This window comes from Cnephaeus nilssonii (assembly GCF_951640355.1).
Source record: "Cnephaeus nilssonii genome assembly, chromosome: 15".
Classification (NCBI taxonomy): domain Eukaryota; kingdom Metazoa; phylum Chordata; class Mammalia; order Chiroptera; family Vespertilionidae; genus Cnephaeus; species Cnephaeus nilssonii.
This window is the reverse complement of record NC_137086.1, coordinates 34,088,564-34,101,398: the sequence shown is the minus strand read 5'-3', so window position 1 is coordinate 34,101,398 and position 12,835 is coordinate 34,088,564.

The following is a 12,835-nucleotide window of genomic DNA, read 5'->3' as shown; positions in this document are numbered from 1 at the left end:
AATTAAGTTTTTCATATGGGACTTATTATACCTGAATGCTGCTCAGTTATTTGATGACATAGTTGTAAATCCTCAATAAAAAGAACTTTAATAATCAGTTGGCATTTATTTAATATGCCACCCATCTTATTAAGTCTAGCTCCTTTGATTTAATAGGATAGTTTATTGTATTTTTGTATCAGAATAGTGATGCTATAGTTATGCTTGAGAAGGCACTTTCATTATAAACTCCTGTTTTTAGGCACTTACAATTTTCTCAATTCGCACATTTACTTCAATGCAGAATCATTGTCTGTTCTCTGCTCCCTCCCTCTCCCATTTGTACCATTTTTTTCTTTAAAGTTTAATAAGGAAATATATCTCAAACTTTAGAGAGAGAAGCTGTGTTATTGGCTGAGAAGAGCTGAGCAAAGCTGCCAGGCCCTTGAAATCCAGATTCCTGTTTGGTGCCTTGAGTCAACTTGATGCCAATGTTGGTGAAGGAGGCTGCTGGCCCCAGGATTATGTTTCCATTACATGGGGAATGTTCTCCCATGTGCTTTCAAGTGCATTTTTTTTTCTCCTGGGAGCTTTGAACATTCTCCATATTTTGCTAGTGGTGGGAAACTGAGAAGTTGAGCTGTGTAGGAAACAGACCAGAATAGATTAGAATGGAGACAGACCTCCCAACTCCTCACCTGATGCTCATGATAGAATGTGAGCTGTGCTCCATTGTGTGGGTGCTTCACCCAGGTTGATTCCCCTTGCTCACCCTTTGCCTGGTTAACATGAACTCATCCTTCAGATATCAGCACAAGCATCACTTACTCAGAAATGTCCCTTGTAACCGTGTAGACTGAGTATGGTTCTTTTGTTATGTATCTTATAGAATGGGCTTCTTTGCTTCAGAACACATCTCATTTCCATTTATTGTGGGCAGTGGTGCTCTAGGGTGGGTTCATACTGCCTTTTTTTTTTTTAGCAAGAAAAATAATAAAATTTAATACAGATGTGTATAGGAACCCTGCTTACATGAAAGTCAGAGACCCCACATGCACAAGAGGTTCAGAGATAGAAAGGGGGATTGGTATATGAGACATCATGAGCTAGGCATGAGGCAAGGTGCCTTAGGGGCTTCAAAGGGTCATTGCAGAATGATGAGAAGAGCAGACATTCAGTAAACAGAAGTTTGTCCTGCCCCATAGATAGGTCAAAAGAGGTTTTGTCTGATAATCTCCCATTACAGGCAAGGCCCCTAACACAATTTCATTGAGGTTACCAGGAAAGGGCAGACGTTTCTCTCGAGCCAGTCTTAATGAGAGCTGATTATGTGCATCTCTTCTCTACTCCATGTTCAGTGACAGCATCTTGATAGCCTGGAATCAGTCATGATAGGAATTTTTACACTAAAGAAATGGGCCAATGCTATAAATCAGAACTCACTCCCCACTACCCCTGAGAGCTGGGTTTTAAACATTCACCATTTATACCACTTATGTGATGATTTGTAAAACAATTATCTCCACTAAATCATCTATGAGAACAGGGACTTTGTCTATTTTGATCTGTGTTGTATTCCTCTCATAGTGTCTGGCATGTAGAAAGAACTGAGATTATAAAAAAGGTTTGGTAATAGATGATCTTGTTTAAGCAAGTCTGGGCCATTAAAAGGATCTTAACCACACAAGATCAAGGTTTTCCATGGTTTACCTGTAAGAGTAATTTATCCTGTACCAGGATCTAGCTTCCTAAGGAAAGGGCAATTCCTAGAGATTCAGTTGGTCCCATTGGTAAAATGTTCCATCAGGAAGCCCTGGAAACAGTTTAGCCAGGTGCAGCAAAGACACTTTTGTTTTCACTGGATGATGCTCTCTGCCTCTTTTGAATTGATTTCTTTAAAAAATGGTCATGTGTTCTGCTAGATAGCTGCTTCCATGGGTTTTATGTTCCTGATTCTTAGTGAGACCTTTGCTTCCACCTCCTCACTATTTTTCTATCTAGGCAGTCCCTTCAGGAGCTTCTGTTATCCAGTGAAATGGGGTGTGAAAATGAAGTTAGAGAGATTTGGGTTCAAATTTGGGCTGTACCTTGAAAACTAATTCCATTCTTAGAGGCTCAGTGTCATCATGCTTAAAGTATGATAAAGTATAAAGTTGTTATATTACATGAGATTAAACTATATGTGAAATTGCTGACAAAAGTAAAGATTATTGTTAATTTTTAAACTTTTTCATCTTTTCTCTTAGACTTGCATTTTGACTTTGTTGTTATAGTTGAAGGATGGGTGACAGAGGGATTAAAAAAATATAAGGATGGCATAAATTTCTGGGGTAGGGTGAAGAAACTTAATAAATGTTATCATCATCTAAAAACATTTCCTGTCAAGAGTTTTCCTTTTTGTAATGGAGGACTGAGTAATTTTGACAACCATCCTACTGAGAACATCTAGAAAAGCTGGGAAAAAAATGTTAAAAACTAGCAGGGCCTCCATCTAGGGAGTAATGAAACCTAGATAGGTGAGTCTGGTGTTTGGACTAACATTCCCCAGGGGCAACTATTGGAATCTTGGAAGAGGTTACCTGGAGACTGAGAAGCTGGGCACAATTCTTGACAGTCTCACAAAGCTGGGGGACATATTGGAGTTCAGAGACTGCAAAGGAATGAGAACTCTGGAAAAACACTAGCCTTTCAGTTGGAGTATGGTTAAACTGATTTTATACTTATTTCCAGGGACTGAAGCCCAGCTTCAAATTCTCTCAGTCTCCTACTGGAATAAGGTCACCTGGACTGCTAGTGCTTTAGCCATCTTTCAAAAGGAAATATAAGTCCTCTCTGGAGGACAATTTTATACTTTAAATCCTGAAATTGCTATAATAATTTTCTATATACAATATTATGTACTCGAGAAAAAAATAACTAAGCATACAAATAATGTGATAAAAAGTTAAGAGAAACAGTATATAATATAAACAGACCAGAGGGGATCCAGGTAATGAGTTATCAACATGAATTTTCAAATAATCATGATGTGTTGATATGCTCAAAGAAAGATTGAGAATTTGGGGTATAAACTAAACATTCAAATAAATACATATCCTAGAATTTAAAATACAGTGGAAATAAAGAACTCAATGAATTAATACTGACAGATGGATAGACACAGTCAAAGATAGAATAAGTAAAATGTAATATGTCAAAAGAAAATATTCAAAATGAAGCTTTGGGGGTGAAAGAAGGAAATGGGGGAAAAAGAGAAAAAACAACAGTAAGGGATAGAGAGAAAAGGTATAATGTGTAATTGGAAGCCCAACAGAATAGGAGAGAGAGGACTGGGTAAAAGCAATTTCTAAGAGATAATGGCTGAGAGTTTCCCAAAACTGATCAAAGATATCACATATTAAAAAAGCACTCTAGCCCAAAATAGAATAAACACTGTAAAATTGCATGCAATATTAAACTGCTGAAAACACAAGACAGTGAGAAAATCTTAAAGAGTAGTCAGAGAGAAAAGAGCAACGAGATTAACTATGGACTTTTAAACAATGTTAGTGGATACCCGTAATTAATGAATGGTATATTAAAAGCACTGAATGAAGGTCGCAACTTAGAATTCTATACTCAGTGAGAGTATCCTTTAAAATATTAAGGCAAAAAGGAAATCTATACTAATAAAAGGGTAATATGCTAATTAGACCATGTCAACGGGACATCTTCTGTACGTCCAACTTCCTTCTGGACAAAGCCATGGTGGCGGGGGCCGAGGCAGAGGCAGTTAGGGGTGACCAGGCCAGCAGGGGGGCAGTTAGGGGGTGATCAGGCCAGCAAGCAGAGGTGGTTAGGGGCAATCAGGCATGCAGGCAGGTGAACGGTTAGGAGCCAGCAGTCCCAGATTGTGAGAGGGATGTCCGACTGCCGGTTTAACATCCCTGTGGGATGGGGCCTAACTGGCAGTCGGACATCCCACGAGGGGTCTCGGATTGAAGAAAGTGCAGGCCGGGCTGAGGGACACCCCCCCTCCATGCACAAATTTCGTGCACTGGGCTTCTAGTGTTTTATAAGCAAAAACTGAAAGGATGTGTCACTGGCAGATCTATACTAAAGGAAAATATAAAAGATATTCTCTAGTGATTCCTGATTGAAGGTAGGAAAAGTGGTAAGAGAAATGTGTGGATACGTATAAATAAATATTAATTACAAAATAATGTCATGTGGGAAGAATAAATATATAGAACTAAACTGCACTATATCAATGGCATATAAGTTGGAGGAGAACTAATGGAGTTAAAGTATTTGGGGCACTTGAATTGCCAAGGAACAAGTGAAAGTCTGAATTTACATTTGACTTTGATGGGTCAAGAATGTGTATTTTTATCCCTAGGTAGAGTCTAAATAAAATACATATACTTACACTAAAGGAACTCATAACATCTTAGAAGGAGTACAGAATAAATAAGTATATTCAATCAATCCAAAAGAAATCAAGAATGATAGAAAAAGAACATACGAAAACAATAGTTATAGGAAGGGTTAAGTAAGAAGATGACAAATCTAAACTCAAAAAGATCAGTAATTTTACTAAATGTATGCAGACCAAATGTATCAATTTAAAAAAAGTAAGTTGTCAGACTAAATTAAAAACAAATCCAACTATATTTTTATAGAGATATAACATAATATATGTATACTGAAAGGTTGAAAGTTCAGTCTTTTAGTTGGATAAGAAAACATCTACTGAAAGAAAGCTGATATAGCTATATTAATATGAAAGGAAACATTTAAGACAGAAAATATTACTAGAGATAAAAATAGAATTATCATAATGACAAAATAGCCAATTCACTGAAGATGTAATGAGTCCACCTGGTGAGAGCCCCAAAATCTATAAAACAATTCTAAAATGTATAAAACAGTGCAAAGGAGATCCAAAGGAGAAATAGAGGAATTCATAATCACAGTAGGAAAATTTAACGTATCTCTCTCAGTAATTGACAGAACATAAAGACAAAAAGTTAATAAAGGTATAGAACTCCTGCACAACGTTATTTGCCAAATTGACTTAATTGACACGTAGAGAACACTGCAACCAAAATTTATTTTTTACTATTGTAAAATATACACAATATAAAATTTACCATTTTAATCATTTTTACATGTATGGATTAGTAACATTACATTCATTCACATTGTTGTGCAACCATCACACCATCCATCTCCAACACTTATTTTTAAAATCACAGAGAACACATACCAAAGTTGATGGTATACTTCGTTGAGTCAGTGCGAACAGGGAGAGCTTCTGAATCTGGGGACGTAAATAGTTCTTCTCACTCCCAATGGTTTATTAAACCGGAAGGACTGACCTCTGCACCCTTTTATGCCCTTAGAAGTCCTTGACTGTCTTCACTTCCTTTCCTTATTCTTACTTCCCATTCTTATGTCTATTATTCTCCTTTCCTTCTCAACCCTCCTCCCTCCCTCCATCTCTGGTTCTCTCCCTTCGTTCCTTCTTCTCTTTCTCCTTGCCTCACACTCTGTTCTTTCCCTTAGACCCCAAACATTTGTTGAGAGTTCTTACTGTTGTGCAGACCAGGGATCAGCAAACTATTTTTCTGTGGAAGGTCAGGGAGTCAGTATTTTAGGCTTTGGGAGCCCTATAGTTTCTGTTACAACTACTCAACTCTGAGTTGTACTGGGAAAGCAGCCATAGACAATACCTAAACAAATGGGCATGTCTGTGTTCCAATAACATTAATGGGTGCCAAAATTTGAATTTCATGTCAATTGCACAGGTCACAAAATATTCTTCTTCTTTTGATTCTTTTCAACCATTTAAAACCATGAACAACATTCTTAGGTTGTGGGACTTACAATCAGGCCCCTGGGCTGTAAGTTACTGACCCCAGGTGGGTGTGGAATCCTAGAGAAAATAGTGTCTAAAGGCCAGTCCTGCCTTCTGCACCTCTGCTTCTATGGCTCAAGTTTGTGACTCCCTTAAGTACATGACTGTTACATGGCAGGTTAGAAGTCACGGCAGGAGTAATGATGAGAAAGGGGAGATTGCCCCTGTAGGAGATGGCATTTTTTACTGCCCCTTGCAAGGTGGGTGGGTTTCAGATATCTGTGATTAGTCCACCCTGATGAGTGACTCCCAATTTTCATTTTATTTCCTAACTTAAAACCTCAGTCACAGGATCTCTCTTTTTTTCTTTTGAATTTATTGGGGGTGACATTGGTTCACAAAATCATATAGGTTTCAAGTGTACAACTCAATAAAACATCATCTGTACATTGCATTATGCACCCATCACCCCAAGCAAAGTCTTTTTCCATCTCTCCCCTCCCTCCCCCTTTTCCATCTCTACCTACCCTCCAACCTCCTTTCTCTCTGGCTATCACCACACTGTTGTCTGTGTCTGTGTTATATATATATGTGTTTTGTTTTTGTTTTTGCTTAATCCTTTCACCTTCTTTCATCCAGCCCCTCAACCCCCCTCTACAGCTATCAGTCTGTTCCATGTTTCCATGCCTCTGTTCCTATTTTGTTCATCAGTTTATTTTGTTCATTAGATTCCATCTATAAGTGAGATCATATGGTATTTGTCTTTCTCTGACTGGCTTATTTCACTTAGCATAGTACTTTCCAGGCCCCGCAGCACCAACGACATTGGACTTTCTCAGCAGGTATGGATTTAGCTACAACCCAAATTCCTTCCTCTCAAGTGCTCCTCCTTACCTGTGATTTGAAACCTTTGAGAGATGTGTGTGAGTGAGCTGTGCTGTTGGGGGTCTGAAGGAGAAATCTGGCGGAGTTCTGCTCTCATAAAACTTGGCTCAGGCAGGCACTTCTCAGAGCCAGGGTTCCCTGAGTAGGAAGAGTAAAGTCCCTGCTTCAAGCTTCTTGTCTAGACCTAGTCTAAAAAAATACATTTAGATGGTCCCATCTGGACCTGCCATAGGGTCCTATCCATTCTCACACTACCCAGGTACCCAACAGTGGGCTCTGCTTTTCCAGCTTTGGTTTTCCAGTTTCTCTTCCTCCCTCCCCTCTTCCCTTCTCTTTGTTTTCCTTCAAGCCTTAGCAAAAAGCTAAGGTACTGAAATATGAATTGATTGTGCAAAACAAACTAAAATTTGCCTGGGGCAGTATACAGATTTTCATTTATTTCCCTTAACATCTTCCAGTCCTTGAGTGTGTGTAGAAAGGATAGGAGCCCTAATTTATCACAGTGATCTTAAAGTGATGCTGTGGCTTTTGTCTTGGAAATTCTAATGATTAGATGGCATTGTTATTAGAGCTAGAGCCTGAGGGCTGGGGAAGCCCTGAGAAGGACCCTGGCTCACGCTGGCATTTTTCAAGATGAGAGAGCAGGTCTTCACTCCATCTCCCAACATTGTCCTGTAGTAAAGAGAACACTGAACTTGAACCTTAAGGACTGGATTATGCTTCTCGCTTGACCACTTGCTAGGTTTATTACCTTGGGAAAATTACTTAACTTTTTAGAAAGCCAGTTAGTTACCTATTCCTTAAAATGGAGATAATGAATGATTTTTAATCCACGGAGTTGTTGAAAGGGCACTGTGAGGTAACAGATATGAACATGCCCTGCAAAGTATGAAATCGGAGAACCTTTCTAGAGTGGCCTTCAGATCGCCCAAGACTCTTCTGATCTCCCAGGACCCTCTTACTTAACAATCTCCCACATTCCTGTTTTTCCAGTGGATCTTTCCTTAGGCCATAAATGTCTCCTTTCCCTGGTTCCACAAGACTGTTTGGCTCTGGCCTATGACTTGGTTCATAACACGTTGCTCAAAAATATGGTGGTATGGCTCATTTGGTTGGGTGTTATCCCATACATCAGGAGGTTGCTGGTTCGATTCCCAGTCAAGGGCACATGCCCGAGGTTGTGGGCTTGATCCCTGGGTGGGGGTGTGCTGGAGGCAGCTAATTGATGTTGTGCTCTCACATCGATGTTTCTCCCTCTCCCTTCCTCATTCTCTAAAAACCAATACACTATTTAAAAATGGTGCCTTAGCATATTTAATATTTTCAGCTGAAGGAATTTGAGGAATTGCACATGCAGGAACGACTCTCGGACCTCCTCCTTCTCCCTTGAAGCAGGTCAAAAGACCTTCATGTGAGAGGTCCCCTTCCTATACCAGAGGAAAGGAGCATCCTCATCTCCAAAGACAGAGGGGCAGAGGGATGCTGAGAGGAATCCCAATTAAAGGACCTTGCTGAGTTTCCCTTAGTTTACCACCCTTAGCTCATTCCCTTTTGTCCTATCACATTTTTCTACAGCTTTCCACTCTTCATCAAACCTATTATAAAAGTGCTCAGGCTTAACTGCTTCTTCCAGTCTTTATTTAGTAATGAAGGCTCCTGTGTCATGTAAAACTTCTGTTAAATTGGTATGCTTACCTCCTTTAATAGTTCTTTCATTTTCTGGCCCAGCCAGAGATCCTGAGGGGGTTGAGGAGAAGTTTTCCTCCCTTGCACCTACTATTTTCTTTGTTCCTTCTTTGATGGGTATTATCAGTTCATTTTGGAACCCACTCCCTGCTCCCCTGTGGCTGTGGGACTTGGGCTCGGCTTTTAAGGCCATCTTCCTCCAAGGAATGTCAGACAGCTTCAGCCTCCAGACAGAAAAGGATTGCTACTCTGAGTTGCACCTTTTGGAATGTAATCATACATTCTCTGATATTATTATGTAAACATATCTTGGGTGAGTGTGTGTGTATGTGTGTGTGTGTGTGTGTGTGTGTGTGTGTGTGTGTGTGTACAGAGATTATAAATGCTTTGAAATATATGCCACGCAGTGCCTAGGCAGTTCTGAGCCCACAGATATTAATTGATAAATAGAAGCTTAATGAAAAGTAAGTTAGGCCATGTAGAATATTTGAATTTGAGTTTTTCCCCAGGTCTCCCGAGGCCTCATAGGTTCTGGGGAAGCTCTGAATTTGTTCTGAGAGGCTGGTCTGCAGGAGTTGTTAGCAGAGCCTTAGCAAGTTCAGGTTGCTGTTCAATTCTTTCTACAAACCCCCGAACGATGTGCTTGGGGCCCAGGGGAAATCAGGCTTGAATGAAGGCTTCCACACTGTCCCCTGTCCCCATTCTGGAACTGATCAGAGATGACCATCTTCATATTTTAATAGTCACTGAGATCCTTCAGGGTCCCTCAGATGAGGTGCTGTCAATGAGTAAATTTAGGTGTTGAATTAAACGGGTCCATTCTATAGGCCACTTTACTTATCCTGGCTTCTGAAATAATACTAAAACTCACTCAGGGCATGATGTGCTTAACTACCAGAGGATAAGTGAATACATACATATTTGATTATCTTCTCTTTGAGAAAATTCTGAATTTTAGCTGTTCTCCCTGGATGAGGGTGTCTCAGAGTCAACTCTCTTTGAGACAGGCCCCTATGCCACTGAAGTGGCACATCAGGGAGCAGCAGAGAACACTGGCCTCACCTCCGGGAGAAGTAATGTTCAGTGACTCCATGGCTCTCAGAAAGCGACTCCCTGCCCGTGTCACATTCATGATGCCTCTGCGAAGTCTACTGTATCTGTCTGTGGTTCTTGACCCTGGCTCTGCATCAGGATCACTGGGGGGAGCTTTTGCAGAAACAGATGCCAGGGCCTGTACCCCAGAGAGTCCGACTTAATTAGTCTGGGATGGTTTAGGCACTGATGGTACTTTCGTCCCAAGTTTCCCCAGATGATTTGAAATTGCAGCTAGGTCTGGGAACCACTGCTCTAGACTAGGGTCCGCAAACATTGTTCTCTAAAGGACCAGCTGGTAAACATTTTCGGTGTTGTAGGCCATATGATTCTGTCACAGTGACTCAGTTGTGTCATTGGGGTGTCAACGCAGCCATCACTAGGTGTGGCTGTGTTCAGTGAAGCTTCATTTACCAAAACAAGTGATGGGCTCGGTTTTGTCCCCCACTGTAGTTTGCTGTCTCCTGCTCTAGATTGTCACCTGCATAAAGACAAGGCACTAGGATTGTGACGTTCAACCCTGGGTCCCTGGCATGGTGTCCTGGCATGCAATAGATATTCCTTAAATACTTGTAAATCAAATGAAATTCGGTGAGTTCATCATGCTCATGAAGTAATACTTGAGAAGGAGGCAGAGTAGCTGTCCTTGGGAAAACAGTTACAGCATTTTGAGTAGGAAATGTTTATGGCTTTGTGATTTGGGACAGTTTATATAAAATCCTGTTTAATTTTGCAAAGCTTTGTTGAACTTTCTAGTGAAACTTTTCAAAATAGATTAATATTAAGTTATGTGTGTATGTGTGTGTGTGAGAGAGAAACAGAGACAGACACACACACACACACACACACACACACACATACACACACACACAAATGAGCTTTTCTATAATATTTATTTGCCTGTCCCTATAAAAATACATAGCAATCCATAGAACTCCCTACAGTCAATCAGTCAATTTCAAAAAATTTGTAAGTCTTTTGACTGAATTGTCCAGCCCATTTAAACCAATATCATGGTAATTCTATGCAAACAAAATCTCGACATTTAAATTGCTCAGGGTACACTAGTTAGAGGAAATGTGTGTAGGCTCTTTAATGTTTGCCTTGATGGGCACCTGTAGCATATGCTAGCAAATAAATGCCTTGGGGCAGTTAGCCACCCACTGGGCAATAAGTGGAGGTTCCCCGCTGCTGTGTCACAGCCTCGGATCTGACCAACTTACCACAGGGTGAGAGCACAGAGCTGGTCACCAGAGAGGAGTCAAAATACAAAACAAAAAAACAGAATACATGGGAAATTCCTATAGAGAAGTCCCTCTTGCTTAGAGGTTCATGGAAAACTAAGCCAGGCACTCATTTTCTCTTCTCCTCTTTGGTCAGATGCATCCATCTTATTTTAACCCAACTCTCTTCACCAGTTGTAATACAGAGACATCTTTTATGGGAACTGGTACTTCTCCCATGATAGGAGTTCAGGATTTCTAAAAATGGGTGTTCTGGATACGGAAATGGCATCCTGTGTGAATGATGGCGTGGCAGCAGCATCTGGGCCCCAGCTCGTCTTTGAAAGGAGTAGATCGCACCCAGGGACGGCTCACTAACCGGGCCCGCCTTTCTGAAGGCTGCGGGCACAATGCAGAAGTCTTCCTCTGAGCGCCTTCCTTGACTGTGGTTGATGACTTCGCACATATGATGATCTGTGGGCTCACAAGGCCTCTGGAAAGTCTCCTGCTAGGACGCCCTGGTGCGGACACAGCCCTGAGAGGAGGCGGGCATGCAGGGAAGTCGTGTTTATGAGCAGTGGGTCACCGCACATTATGTGATCCCAGTGATTTGTTATTAGCGAAAAGCATATCAGAACAAAAGGGAGCGTATCTGTGGCCTAGCAGCAGGGAGAGGATTTTAAAGTTCTGATGGAAAACTAAAATTGCTCAGGAAAATCTAAACGGTTTTTCTTTCTCCACATGTGACTTTTAAATTGAATTTCTTTGAGGCAATAAGCTAGTGTTTTTCCCAGGACAGAACATGGAGGGGTCTGAGTTTTTAAGCTCCCAACATTTCCTTTGTATGATTGTTAATGCGAGTCCCTTGGGAAGCATGCTTTTCCATGCATGTGTCCTGTATTGTCTTTTCCTCTCCCTCCGCCTCCCACCCCTTCTCCTCACTGCAGAGGTAACAAGCCTCCTGCTATTAGCAAGATGTCTATTATAGTGTCATTAAAAAAGCCATAGTCAGTACGAGGAATGACTCATGTCATGGAGGACTTAATAATTCACTGTAATAAAAGTATAAAGTTTTATGATAAACCACTCTCAGGGGAGTTAAATATAATCCTTAGCAGGTCACACACTGACTACAAAGCTTACATTTGTAATGGTAATTTGAATTTACTACATTGCCTTTAGTTTTTAAGCATTTGTGTGTCATTAGACCTTATAAATTGATTTATATGTTTCAACTCCAGTATAATTTTGCATAAAGGTACAATAAATTTTATGGATTGGAGATATGGCATCTAAAACATTTTAATAAAATTATTGTTCTAAATTCACTTAAATGGCATTGATGAAAAGCAGCAGCAAAGATACTAACATTTCAGAATTTTCATGAATTGGATGGGGGGCAGCAGGGGGGTGCTGTTGAGTGTGACTCCCCACTTCCCCTTCCTGGCTTTGTCAGCAAATAGGGACCTCTGTGGCCATTCCTGAAAGGGTGCCTACTGCCATGGGGCCTGCTGTGGGGGGACATCAAAGCTCAGGGTAACAAACTGACGATGAATTTGCAGGAGAAAGGAGCCAAGTGCATCCTTCAGAAGGACCTTTCTTTTATTTGCGGGACTAAATGGAATTCTGTCTTTCCCAGGAAGCAGGGAAGCTTGTCCCAGCTGGCAGCTTTCCCACCAGGCACTGAGAGCGGAGCACCCCATTCCTGCATTTATTTCCTCCTCCAATTTCTGAAGGGAAGACATTAAAACAAAACCAGGAAGGAAGGAAGGAAGGAAGGAAGGAAGGAAGGAAGGAAGGAAGGAAGGAAGGAAGGAAGGGTGGAAGGAAGGGTGGAAGGAAGGAAGGAAGGAAGGAAGGAAGGAAGGAAGGAAGGAAGGAAGAGTGGAAGGAAGGAAGGAAGGAAGAGTGGAAGGAAGGAAGGGTGGTAGGGTGGAAGGAAGGAAGGAAGAGAGGAAGGAAGGAAGGAAGGAAGGAAGGAAGGAAGGAAGGAAGGAAGGAAGGAAGGGTGGAAGGAAGGAAGGGTGGAAAGGTGGAAGGAAGGAAGGAAGGAAGGAAAGAAAGAAGGAAGGAAGGAAGGAAGGAAGGAAGGAAGGAAGGAAGGAAGGAAGGAAGGGTGGAAGGAAGGAAG